Genomic DNA, 12,309 nt, shown 5'->3' with positions numbered 1-12,309 from the left:
GGGAAATGGCCGTGCTTCACCCCTCCAACTTTCCACTTGCTGCAGCAACGCCTGTTCCGCCCCTGGCTGGCAGGGAAAAGGCTCTGGGCAGGGAACAGCCTCACCCCCAGAAAAGGGAACCCCATATCCACCCCCTCCAACAGCAGCAGCACAGATCAAAGGGGCTGGTGCCCCCCGCCATGCACCTCCCGTGCATTAGCACCAGGGGTGGGCACCTGCAAACGCACCCAGAAACGGGGGCAGGAGGGGCTGGGACACGGCCGTGTGCGACCTCAGGGACCCCAGCTTTGAGGCTTCCAGTTTCGGTGACACATCGGGGACGGAGAGAACAGAGGGGGCAGGAAAGCAGCACAATGCCAGCAGAAACAGGAGGAGACCGGAGCACGGGGGCTGCCACATTATCCCCACCCTGCCCTTGCACGGAAAGGGCTCTCCAGCAGCACGGCCGGGCGTGTTGGCCCACCAGGTGCTTGGAGGAGGGGGCAGGAGGTCCCAGCTCCACCCCGGTCCTGAGCTGACAGCAGCAGATCCACCCTTGTGCTTTCTAAAAACTGCCGAGAGGGTCCCAAATCCAGGGGAGGATTTCCCCCCAGCAGGCAGACAGCCCTGAGCCAGAAACGCAAACGTCCGATGGGAGGAGAAAGGAGGAGGAGGAGGAGGAGGATGCAGCAGAGACACCATCTGGACCCTCTTGTTGCTCTGGGCACAGCTCAGAGCCCTCGCCACTTCCCATCCCGCACCAGAGGACCCATCCACACCCCCAGGGCTGCTCCAGCGTCCTCCCAAAAGACACCCGGCAGGGTCCTGTCCCCCTCTGCGCACAGCAGGACCTCCCTCGCCCCCCTTTCCGAGCATCTCCCCCCCGGGCACCAGCGGGATCGGGGGTGGGCTCCAGCCCAGGGCAGCCGGTCCCACTCCCACCGTGCGCCGCCTGAGACACGAGCAGTGACAAAATTTAAGGCCTGGAGCTGAGTGCAACCAAGCACCTCCCGCTCCCAATCAGCTCCTGCAGGCGCTGGCATAAATCAGGAGCACGGCGCTGAGGCGGGCTGCGGAGCCCAGCAGCCTCTCCCCGGCCACCCCGGGGCCCGGCCAAAGAGGAGCCTCATCTGCCCAACCAATTCAGCGTGCAGCCGAAATCCCAAGTCCCCAGCTAATCCCCAGAGCTCGTCGCTCGGCGGGGAGCCCCAGGCCCATCTGCGGGATGCCAGGGACAGAGGAGAGTGCCCGACGGGCAGCAGAGAGTGCTCCTGCGCGGGCAGGGGAGGGCTGTGGGCTGGGGGAGCTGATTTGCTCCTGCCTCCCCAGATGCTCTGAGTGTTTTCGAGCCTTCCCTGTCGAGCGAACGTCCTTTCACATTAGCTGCCGGAGCCGCAGCCTCGCAGCAGTGTCAGGTATTGCCAGCGTTCGGCTGCTTGCAATTACTGGGGCACTCGGCGCGGGTGCAGGTGAGGGCACGAGAGCCGAAAACGCTCCCCGTGGCCCCTGCTCCTCCATCCCGTGGGAGCCCAGACCCCCTCCCAGCTCACACCCAGCACCCCCAGACCCCAGGGGGGAGCTTGGCGCTGCCACCAGCACCCCCAGTCACCTGCCCCCGCCGTCCCTCCTGCCAAAATCCCCCCTCCACCAGTACACCAACCGCGCGACTCCATCCCATTTTAATCTTCACGCTGCATCAGCACGGGGGGGGGGGGGGGGGAAACATCTTTTTTTTTTTTTTTTTGTCTTAATCTTTACCTGGGGTCATATTTACTAATCCTCCCACTAATCCCCTGACGCCTTTGCAAATAAAAAGGCCCCGTCCTGTCCTCGCAGGGGCTGGGCGCCTCGGGGAGGTGTTGCTGCTGCCTGCAGGGCCGGGCACCGGGGAGGGAGCCGGCGTCCAGCACCCGCAGCCCGGCGCAGGGAGCGACCGCGCCGCTGCTTTTGCATTCAAGGTGACTCCGGTTTTCCCATTAAGACGGCTAATGAGCGTTTTTTAAGGGCTCTTTATTTAAGGAAACAAAACCCGACGCTGGCAAGGGGAGAAGCTGAGCGGCGCGAGGCTGATCTGGACACCCCCGATGGATGGAAGGAAAACCTACAGCCCTCCCCTCAGCCCTTGGGGGATCAAGGGTTTCGAGGCGGGGTCCCTGGGACCCCTGGGAGTGCCCTGCCCAGCACCGTGCTCTGCTCCTCAGCCGGCTCCTTCCCCCCATGGCCTCGTGCCCTGCTCCGTGCTGCCCCTGGGCCACGCCGCAGCCCAGCCCCGGCCCCTTCCCTCCCCTCCCGGCACGCCTCTGCTAAAGGCCAGGCCCAAACATTGCTCAGTTGCTCTCTTTGCAAAGTATTTCGACACCTACGTGATAAAACAAACTCATCAATAGAAACGCCCTGACGGCTGGCTTTCCCCCTTTCCTTCCTTCCTCCTCCGCACACATACCCAGCTGCTCGCTTTGGAAGCGCCCATGTGCGAACACACAGCTTCTCCCGAGCCAAACGGTGTCAGTCTGGCAGCGAGCTAGCGCAGTCCTGCCGGGGACCAGCACGCCCCGAGATGGGGAGCTCCGTGCCGGGAAGCTCAGCAGCGCCGGAGGGGAGCGGAGCCGTCGGCGGCAGCCAGATGTTACCCGGCCACGGGGACAGGAGCTGAGCTCGGGGACAAGGTGTGGGGGGCTCCAAGCCCAGGGCGCCGCAGGCACCAGCTCCTGGAGCCCTTTGGGATCGGCAGCACAGGGCAGGCAGCAGGGTGTCCTCCCCCCTTCCCCGTGACCTAACTTGTTGTGGCAGCGTGGCCCCCTCGGACGCGAGGCAGCGCACGCTCGGCCGCAGACAGCACCTTGCTGGAATTTGCGAGCTGTCCTGATGCATTACGGCACCAACGCCTCGCGCTGCTCCCAGACCTCCCCCCACAGTGCCACACCAGCCCCTACCCCTCGGGGACGAGGCTCCAGCAGCTGTCCCCAAGGGCCGTGGGGCGCGGGGAGGTTGGGGTCGGCCGGAGCCCACCCGCGCCCCGGTGCTCCCACAGGCAGAGAGGGACGCAGGGCCCTTCCCCAAACCTCCCCCTTCTCATCTTCTGCATTTATTTTCCTGCCCCAGCTTTAAATAGCAACTTCAGCTGAGCTGGGAGCCGCTGACAGACTCCCACTGCCTCCTCCCGCGGCTCGGCTCGGCTCGGCACAGCTTGGCACAGCACAGCTCGGCACAGCTGACCTCCCCGCTCCCCCCTCCCAGGCCCTCAGGACCTCCCCGTGACACACAGCCCCCTCCCCAGCACCTCTCCCCCTCCCACAGCAAGGCAGAGCCTGGACAGATTGCAAAACCCCACCGGAGACACTTTCTGCAGGGCCCCCGTGCCCCAGCTGCCCTTGTCCCCCTTCTGCCCCCCACCTCCCGGGTCACTTCCCCTGCCTGTGGGAGGAAAAGCGTCCTCCCTGCATCCTCTTTCTGGCCGAGCAGTGATTTAATCAACACTTTCAGAAAGGGGCAAGCGCCCTGCACACACCCAAACCAATCTGATGGGAGCCACCGAGGTGAGCAGGCGCGCCTCGATTCAGCCGTGCACCCACAGCTCCTCGCAGGGCCGGGAGGTGCAGGACCCACACCAACTTCTCAGGGGTCACCGCCTCCTTTCGGGGCTCCCGGGGACACCCGGTGGACTCCCCAGGCCGGGTGCTCCCCCCATGGCCAGCACCCCCGTCCCTCACCCCACAGCTCCATGCCAGCCCGTGCCAAGGGGTGCCGGGCTGGCAGCAGCACCCAAGCACACCCAAACCTTCCACCCTGAGCTGTGTCTGTGCTCCGTGGCCTCATCGCCCCCACTGAGGTGGGTGAAGAACGGGCCCCGGCCCCACCTGAGGCTGCCACAGCGCTGCTCAGAGCCCCCATCCCCCAGACACCTCCCTGGTTTGAGCCCTGCTCAACCCACAGCGTCCTTCCCAGTCCTTCCACCGCGCCGGAGCGCTGCAGGGGACCTGGGCGCGTGCCAGGGCTGTGGGCAGCGGGGACGTCCTGGTCCCCACGGTCGGTACGCGCTCACCGCACGCCCACGCTGCAAAGGATGCTCGCGGAGAGCCGGGTGCTGGCGTGCCTCTGCCCACAGCCTCCGGCACACCCCAAATCCGACCTGTAAAGCATGCAGGGGACCGGCGGCCCCCCCCCACCCCGAGCCAGGCGCACGCAATGGGCCCCACGGCCACCAGCCCCGCCGGGCCCCACGGCGTGCCCCACGGCACGGGCACGCCGCAGCGGGATGCCCAGGGGAGGAGGGAACAGGAGCGGCAGAGCAGGCTGGAATAGGAGTGTGAAGAAACGCCTCTTGCGTGCTCTGTCCGGAGCCAGCGAACGAGGCCATATTTGAAATGCTTCGCATACCTCCGGTCATCAGATTAGGGAGATGAAGAAGGTAAAGCAGAGGGCAAGACGAGCGCTCCCCGGAGTCAGCGATCCTCGGCCGCTCGCTCGCAGGGGTTACAGAAACTGGGGGAAAAGTCTCCGGCAGCGGCACGGGGGAGCCAGGCACGGCACAGGGACACGGGGACGGGAGGTGCAGCGGGGCCAGCAGCAGGGGTGACAGCGCTGGTGGCACAGAGTGGCGGGGGGGGGGACAGCACCGTGCCAGGTCCCAGCTGGCAGGCGGCACAGAGCGGCACAGCCCGAGGAGGACGAGGTGTACGGGGGCAAAGGGGTGGCACAGGCAAGGGCTCTGCCTGCTGGGCAGCTGCTGAAGCTGGAGAGGAGACAAGGCCACACGCAACCCCCACGCGACACCTGAGGGCACAGCTCTGGCACTCGCCCTCGCTGTGGACTCAAATCTCCAGCAGAGCAGAAAGAGAGAGCCCTGCGCTGCTGTGGGGGGCTCCCATGGGCCTGCCCCACGCTTTGCACCGCTGTCAGAGGGTCTCGAGCCCCTCGGTAGCCGCCGTCCAGCTCCAGAGCCTGCCTCCGACCAGCAAGTGGGCTGAGGGATGAAGAGCCTGGAGAGCACGGGGACAGCCTGAGGGACACTCGGCCCCCGTGGGCGGTGGAAACGAGAGCCGATGTTCAGGATCATCCAGAGCCACGGCCTTTGAGATGCTCAAGTGACAGGCTCCGGGCTCTGGACTGCAAACAGCTTTTCTCATGGAGTTCTGAGGAAGAGAAAGAGGCACAAAAGCCACAAGAGCAGGTCCCGGCAAAAAAACAAGTGAGAATTAATGACCCCGAGGCCCACAGGATGCCAAGAGACCACCTGGGGTCAGAATGGATGGAGCTGTGTTGCTCATTTGGGCGCAGACGGACTCTCGAAAGGAAGACTGTGGGAGATGGATATTGCCCAGACATCCCTACAAAGAGCTGGAGTGGAGACAAGAACTCAAGGCGGGACTGCAAAGGCAAAAATGAGACATCCATCACGTCCCGGTGCTGGGCGAGACCAGGGCTGCCCTCACGCTGCAGGCAGACGCCAGGAAATCAAGAGATGACCAAAGGCAGCAGAGGCAAAGGAAGCTGGAGGCCAGCATCCCCAGCCTCATGCTCCTGAGGCACAAATCCACACCTTGCTCAGGCCTGATCCGTCCCCAGAACACAGACAGTGCCGAGCAAACTCACACCGGCATCGGATGGGTCTTATGGGCCCCACTCGGCCCGGCGGCCACGACTGCCCTGTGTGCCCTGAGCCCCAAAACCACCCTGAGAGCAGCACAGGGCAGAGCCAGGACAGAGCCTTCTCCTGGGCCTTGGCTCCAACCTGGCTGCAGAGCAGGCGAGGAGCCGCTCCTGGAGCTCCTCCTGGTACCCGCAGGACCCGGTGCCCTACAGGTGGCTGTCAGGCCCTCGGAAGGAACCTGATCTGGCAACCCCGAAGTGAAAAACCAAGTTTACAACGCAGCACAGAGCATGGTTATCACCCACACCAGGCTCCCGTTGAAGACCTGTGTCGTGCTTTTGACGATGGAGAGAGCCAACGAGCCAAGCCCTTCCCCAGCTCTCAGCTCTCCGAGCCGGGGCACCAAGCGCATCCCGCCTGGGAAGTCAGGAGATGGCATCTCCTTTCTTTGCCATCAGCTGTAGGGACAAGGCCAACACAAACCGTCCCATGGCTGGGCCAGCTCTCCACAGGCATCACTCTGTGAAGGTCTGCGTCCTGCCGGCACAACGGATGCCCAAGTTAGGCTGTGAAAGATCCTCTGGTACAAGCAAAACCATTTGAGCAAGAGGAAACAGAGCCAGATCCTCAAATCCCAAGGCAGGAGCACGGACTGCAAGCCAAGCCTTGTAAGGTGGATCCAGCAGGGCCATTACCCACATCCCTTTCCCATTCCGTGATGGGGCGGGTGCCCACAGGGCTGGTTCTGCACAGAGGATGGGGCTGGTGACACCTCACTGGGGGAGCAGGACAGCAGAGGCCACCAAGCAGATGGCCGAGCTCCTCGAGGGAGTCACATCAGCCCACACCAGCAGGCAGAAGCATGCCAGGGACACCAGTAGCAGGAGCCTGTGGGATTGTGCTGGCTGCTGGTCCGTGGCACACAGGGCTGGGAGTGACCCAGCAGCAGCCAGGGTGGCAGAGCTGGCTGGGGGCCCGCACACACCGAGTGTGGCCACTGAGCGTGGCCAGCAGACAACAGCATTCGAGCCCAGCACTCCTACAAAACACAGGGATTCTCCCGCCTTTATCCTGCCTGTTGAAAAACCCGTGACCTTAAAATTCCTTTTATTCCTCTAATAACAGGCTGCCACCCGTGCACGGCAACGAGTGTCATCCCAGACCGTGCGGTGCCCTCCACCTGCTTCCAAGCCACCAGGAGAAAGAAGGCAGGAGGAAACCACCCCAAACCGCAGCACCGCGGCACACCCCCAGCTCTGTGGCATCCCAAAAGGAAGGAGCATGGGGCAGAGCGAGGGCCTGCTCTGCGCCACATCCACACCGCAGATGCTGATGGACATGAACTCCAACTCCATCTTCAGACACCTGAGGCTCATTGGCCAGGGTGAAACACACGTATTTGGGGCTGGGTCACCCCGTCCAGCTGCCTGACCCTCACTGCAGCTCTCCCAGGGCACACGCCTGACCTCTCCCCTTGTGCCCCTGCTGCCCCACAGCCTCCCCTTCACCCCCTTCCCCACCCAACACAGCCCAACCTGTGCCAACCCGCACCCGGCACGTTCTGCCCTCTGTGTAGGGCACAGCCGGACACACGTCCCCAGGAGAACAGCTCCAGCCCCGGGTGACACCAGGCCACCTCCCACGGCCAAGGGCGCGCATGGCAAGCACTCGGGGCAGAGCTCTGCACCTGGTGCAGCAAACAGCACGGGGCATGGGGGGCAGCTGGGACCACCCCTGGCCAGGGCGTTGAAGAGCCCCTGAACGGCCCCCACGTTCCCAGGAGACAAAGTTGAGTCAGGGGAAAAGGAAAGAAAAAAAAAAAAAAAAAACCTTTGAGTGCAATATTTTAGTTGAGCAACAGAGCATGAGTAAAGGACGGAGGCTTTTCGTGGTCTGGTGAGTTTAAGCTATGAGCTGAAAGTTTAACTATTAATACACTTAATCAAGAGGTTGTTCCTACACCCAAGGTTTAGGAAAACAAACGTGCCACCGGGGCAAGAGAGGAGCAGCAGCGGTGGGAGACGGGGCTGGAGCAGCCCTGCTGAGAAGCTCCCTGGGGGTGCCTCCACGGAGGGGGGCGCAGGATTGGGACAAACGGGGCCGGATCCGGCCCCAGCAGCACCCGCCCAGCCGCCGCTGCTCCGCGCGGGATGGCAGGCAGGCAGCCAGGACGGGGCAGCCCGCACCGGTGAGCAGCAAGGAGCCCAGGGCTGCCCACGAGCAGGAGCCACGAGGGCAGCACACGGTGGCTGCAAGGAGCGGCAACCCCGGATCCAGCCCCTTGCACAACCATCTCCCTCCTGCCCCCGAAACAGGAGCTGGGGTGGGAGGGAGGGCGAGCGGACACGTCTGGGGAGGGCAGGCTGACGGAAGTTGTGCAACGTCCCCGTGGCCCAGGACAACAGTGAGCGGCACCTGCGCTGCCCGCACCTGCCCACAGCCCCGGCGGGCCCCAAACGCAGCTTCGGGGCCAGGTGGGCAGCGGGCACGGCCCTGCCCCTCATACCACACCCGCACCCCTTCGGCCCCGCTGCTTCTCCCCTCCTTTGTTAGGGAGGCTGAATTTCGGAGCACGGCGCCCATGAACCCCTCCTCCGCTGACCCACTTCACACCTTGGGGAGCAGCGGCTCCCTGAGCCCCCCAGCAGGGCAAGCACAACGGGATGCCCACGGCAGCACCACACTCACCCTGCCACAAAATCCACATCAAGGACGACTCGGCTCAACGCCTCGGACACCTCCTGCATTTTTTCCCCACCGAGGCGGTGTAACCCCACTGGCGAGGCGCCCACGATGCAGCCCCATGGCCCTCACCGAGCCACGGCGTCAAGCCACGAACACCCTGCCAGCACCAACCAGCTGGGACAGAGCCCCCCCGACCCCCTCATGCCACGAGGAGAAGCCCCCCAAGCGTTGCCCCGCTCTGCCCGGACAGCCCTGCGAGGCTCCAGCACCCGCCGCGGGAGGCCAGGAGGCCGGGACGAAGTTGTGCGCGCGGCCGGCAGGCCCTTTGTTACTTTGCTTTTGTTGTCACCCGCCGGCGCGTCCCCCCCCCCCGACGCCCGCCCCGAGGTCAGGGCACGGCAGCTGCCGGCCCTCCCCGCGCCACCCAGCGCCAGCCCCCGTGTCCCCAGCGCGCCCGTGGGGCTGCCCAGCCCGGCGTGGGGCACGGCTGGCAGGGGACGTGGTGGCCGCTGCTCATGGCCCAGGCTCGTGCCATACAGTGCCACGACACGCTTGAATCCGGCGCTGTGGGCAGGAGCTCTTGGCCACCCAGTTTGGGGCTTTACACCGTGTTTTTGCCTTTCCTTGGGGGTGCGGGGTGTATGTGGCAAGTTGCTCAGGGAGGAAATTTTTAAGAAGAGGGTTCCCACAGATGGAGGAGCGGATGGGGAAGGGCTCCCACGCCTGCCAACCCGGCCCTGCGAGGAGAGCCAGCCCTGCCCTCCCGCTGACCAGCACCCCAGTGGGGCGAGCACCTCGGCCTGCCCCACTGCCCCCTGCTCCGTGCCAACAAGCAGTGGCAGCAAGCACGGCCAGGGCTGGCAGGAAAGGCCCCGAGACCCCCTTGGGCACCACTGGGGCCCAAGGGAACGGCGCTGGGGAGGCTGCTGGTGGCTGCTCCCGGCACCCCCAGCCACGAGGCGCCGTGCCAAGGACCCGCGACACCCCCGGGGCAGGCCGGCGGCCACATGAGCAAGGCCCAGGTGCAGCCGGGGCTGGCGGCCGCGACGCGTTGGGGCCGGAGGAGCGGACAAAGCCGCCACAAAGGGGCTGCTGACACAGCAGGGCCCGCTTCCCGAGAAGCAAAACTTCCGCCACGCAGGGCCGGGGAGGACACGGCCCCAGGTATCCACAGCCGGACGGACGGATGGACGGCACCCCTAAGTGGTTAGGGGGGGCAGGCACGGGACCGCAGCCCCCCGCCTGCTTGGGGCCGCCTGGGCACGTGAGCCCCTCGTCGGCTGCGAGGGAGCTGACCCGGGAGTAAAGGTTGGCAGGCCAGGGTCAGGCCCGGCGCGGCGCGGCACACATGTGATCCCTTATCGCAGGATGTGTGCGCAGCTTTGTTTATGTGCGGGACGCCGGGCGGGAGGGGCTGCTCAACCCCCCCCCCCAGCCCTCCACTCCCTGCCCTCTTCTCCCGATCAATCATCTGAGCAAAGAACGAAATGACCCAAACCAAACAAGGGCCCCGCAATAAGAAGGACGTCTCCGACGGGCTGGATGCAACCTCGCTGCGAGGATTAAAAAAAAAAAAAAATAGTAATAATCAAAATAAAAGGGGAGAAAAAAAAAAAAAAGCAGCAGTTCACCCGTGGGGCCTGCCTGGCTCCGACTCAGCGGAGTTTCGTACAATAATCACAACATTCAGTCATCATTCACAAAATCCACTATCGCTTTACAGCTGGCAGCACCCGCTCTGGATGCGTATTAGATATATTACACATTGTACACTGCGATTCGTCTGCTTCCATTTAATCTTTTATTCTTAGTGTATGTTCAGTGCCCTCACATCAAACGCAGGGGGAGCGGAGCTTTATGAATTGCATATTACAGATCCGGCAGCGAAGTGGGAAAAAAAAAAAAAAGAAAAAAAAATATTTTTTTTTTTTTACTTTGCGAGGGGAAGAAGAAGAAAAAAAAATAATAAAATAATAATAATAAAAAAAAAAAAACTTCGGTTACTTGTTACACACGGCTCCGCCGCACCGCGCGGCACCGCTCCCACGGCCGCCGGGAGCTGCCCCCGCCGCCCAGGCGGCACCGAGCCCCCGGCGGACCGGGAGCCGAGCGCGGAGGCTCCGCCGCCTCCCCCCCCTCACCCTTCCCTCTCCTCTCCTCTCCCGGTGTCCCCCACCCCCGGACCTCCACCCCCGCCGCGGGGGGACCCCGAGCACCGCCACCGCCGCCGCCGCCGCCGCCGGCTCCCGGTCCCGGCGCCCCGCTCGGTGCCCAGCGCCCGGTGCGGGCGGACGGCGCCGCGGCCCCGAGCCGGCTCGGCGCTAGCGGGCGCCCCCCCGCTGCCCGCCGCCCCCGCCGCCCCCGGCCGGCCCCGCCGCCGCCACCATTGTCACCCGGGAAACCACCGGCGGCCGCGCCGGGCACGCCGCGGAGGCGATGCTTGGGGCGGCGGGGAGGGCTCCCCCCCCCCCCATCTCCCTCCTCCTCCTCCTCCTCCTCCTCCTTCCCTCCCTCCTTCCTCCGGTTTCTTCTTCCTCCTCCTCCTCCTCTTCCTCGTCCTCCGCCCCCGCTCCCACCCCCGGCCCCGTCTCCGGCGGCCTCGCCGCCAGCCGGCACCGGGGCAGCGCCGCCCGGTAGCGCATCCCGGGCGGGCCGGGGAGGGGTGTGTGTGATTAAGGGGGGGGGAAAACAGGCAGAGAGAGGCTCGGCCGAGCCGGCACAAACTTTGCTCGTTACGAAGCGGCCGCCGGGGAAGCCCGGGGAGGGCGGCGGGGCCGCCCGGGCGCCGCTCGAGCAGCAGCGGCCGCAGCCACCGGCGGCCCCCCCCCCCCCCTCCCCCGGTGCGGGCAGGCGGCCAGCCCCGCGCCCCACCGCGGCACCGAGCGCTGCGGAGCCGTGCGGGGAGAGGCGCAGCAGCCGCGCCGCCCCCCGGCCCCGCCGCCCCCCGCCAAACTTTTTTCCCGAGACTTTTTCCCCCAACTCCGCCGCCGCCGCCGCCCGTCGGGGCTGCTGCACACCCCCCCCCCTCCTTCCTCCTCCTTCCTCCTCCTCCTCCTCCTCCTCCTCCTCCCCGTCTCCTCACCTCGGGGAGGTGGGGGGGGGGCCGGCACCTACCGGGAGCTGGGCGCGGGGAGAGCCGCGGCTGGGGCGCACGGAGCCGCTGCTCCGGGCAGCAACGGGGAAAGGGAAGGGAAAAAGGGGAAAAAAAAGGGAAAAGAAGGGAAAAAAGGGAAAAGGGACGGGGTGAGGGGGGGGGGGGGGCACACACCGGGGCGCGCCGCCCGGGGCTGGAGAGGAGGGGGGGGGGGGGGGCTCAGCACCTGCCCGGTGGTGCCGAGAGGGAAGGAAAGGGAGGAAAAAGGAGGGAAGGAGGGGGGTGGGGGGGCGGGGGGGGGGGGCACGAGAGGGGAGCCGAGGCGGGCACGGTGCCTCGCCGCCGCCGCACACCCACCTCCACATCGCCGCTCGCTCTGGGAGTGCACAGCCCCCGAAACGCGCTGCACGGCGCTGCCGCGGCCGCTGCCCGCGGCTGCCGGCAAAACCCGGACCGGACCGGACCGCCCCGCGCCGCGCCGAGACGCGCGCGCCCCCCGCCGCCCCGCGCGCGCGCCGCCCGGAGACCCCCCCCCCCCAAAAAAAAAAAAAAATACCCACCCACCTCACCCACCTCACCCACCTCACTCACTTCACCCACCTCACCCACCCACCAGCACCTCGGGGTTCGACGCCACCGGTGGGCACCGAGCGCTGCCCGCCCCCACGGGGGTCCCCGACGTGCGTGTGGTGTCCCCTTCTCTCCCCCCCCCTCGTGTCCGTGTCCCCCGCGACCCCCGCGGGTGTCCCCCCCCACCCAGTGTCCCTCGTGTCCCATCCACGCCTGCGGGGTGTCACCGCGCTGCCACCCACCCGGCGCGTCGCGCCACGGGTGTCCCCGTGCTGTGTCCCACCCGCATCCCCGGGGTGTCGCCCCCACCCCCATCTGCCCCAAAGGTGCCCCCCCACCGCGCTCCCCCACCCCTCATTCCCCGTCCTGCCCCTCCGCCCGCCCTGTCCCC

The 12,309-nt window shown here is 65.9% G+C and overlaps 1 protein-coding gene across 3 annotated transcripts in view; it reads right to left on the bottom strand.

Moving 5' to 3' along the window:
• Positions 1–11,818, bottom strand: part of CXXC5 (CXXC finger protein 5) — a 35,321-nt gene extending 23,503 nt beyond the window's left edge. Inside the window, exon 1 of one of the 3 annotated variants that reach the window (XR_014618838.1) lies at positions 11,706–11,818. The gene's annotated coding sequence lies outside the window, so the exon portion shown is untranslated. Of the gene's footprint in view, positions 1–11,368; positions 11,444–11,705 lie in introns of those variants that run through there. The other 2 variants (XM_084295028.1, XM_084295029.1) reach the window with 2 other exon arrangements.
• Positions 11,819–12,309: the final 491 nt, after the last annotated feature.

This window comes from Netta rufina (assembly GCF_964035555.1).
Source record: "Netta rufina genome assembly, chromosome: 14".
NCBI lineage: Eukaryota > Metazoa > Chordata > Aves > Anseriformes > Anatidae > Netta > Netta rufina.
Note: the sequence above shows the minus strand (reverse complement) of the source record. Positions and strands in the feature narration are given on the sequence as shown.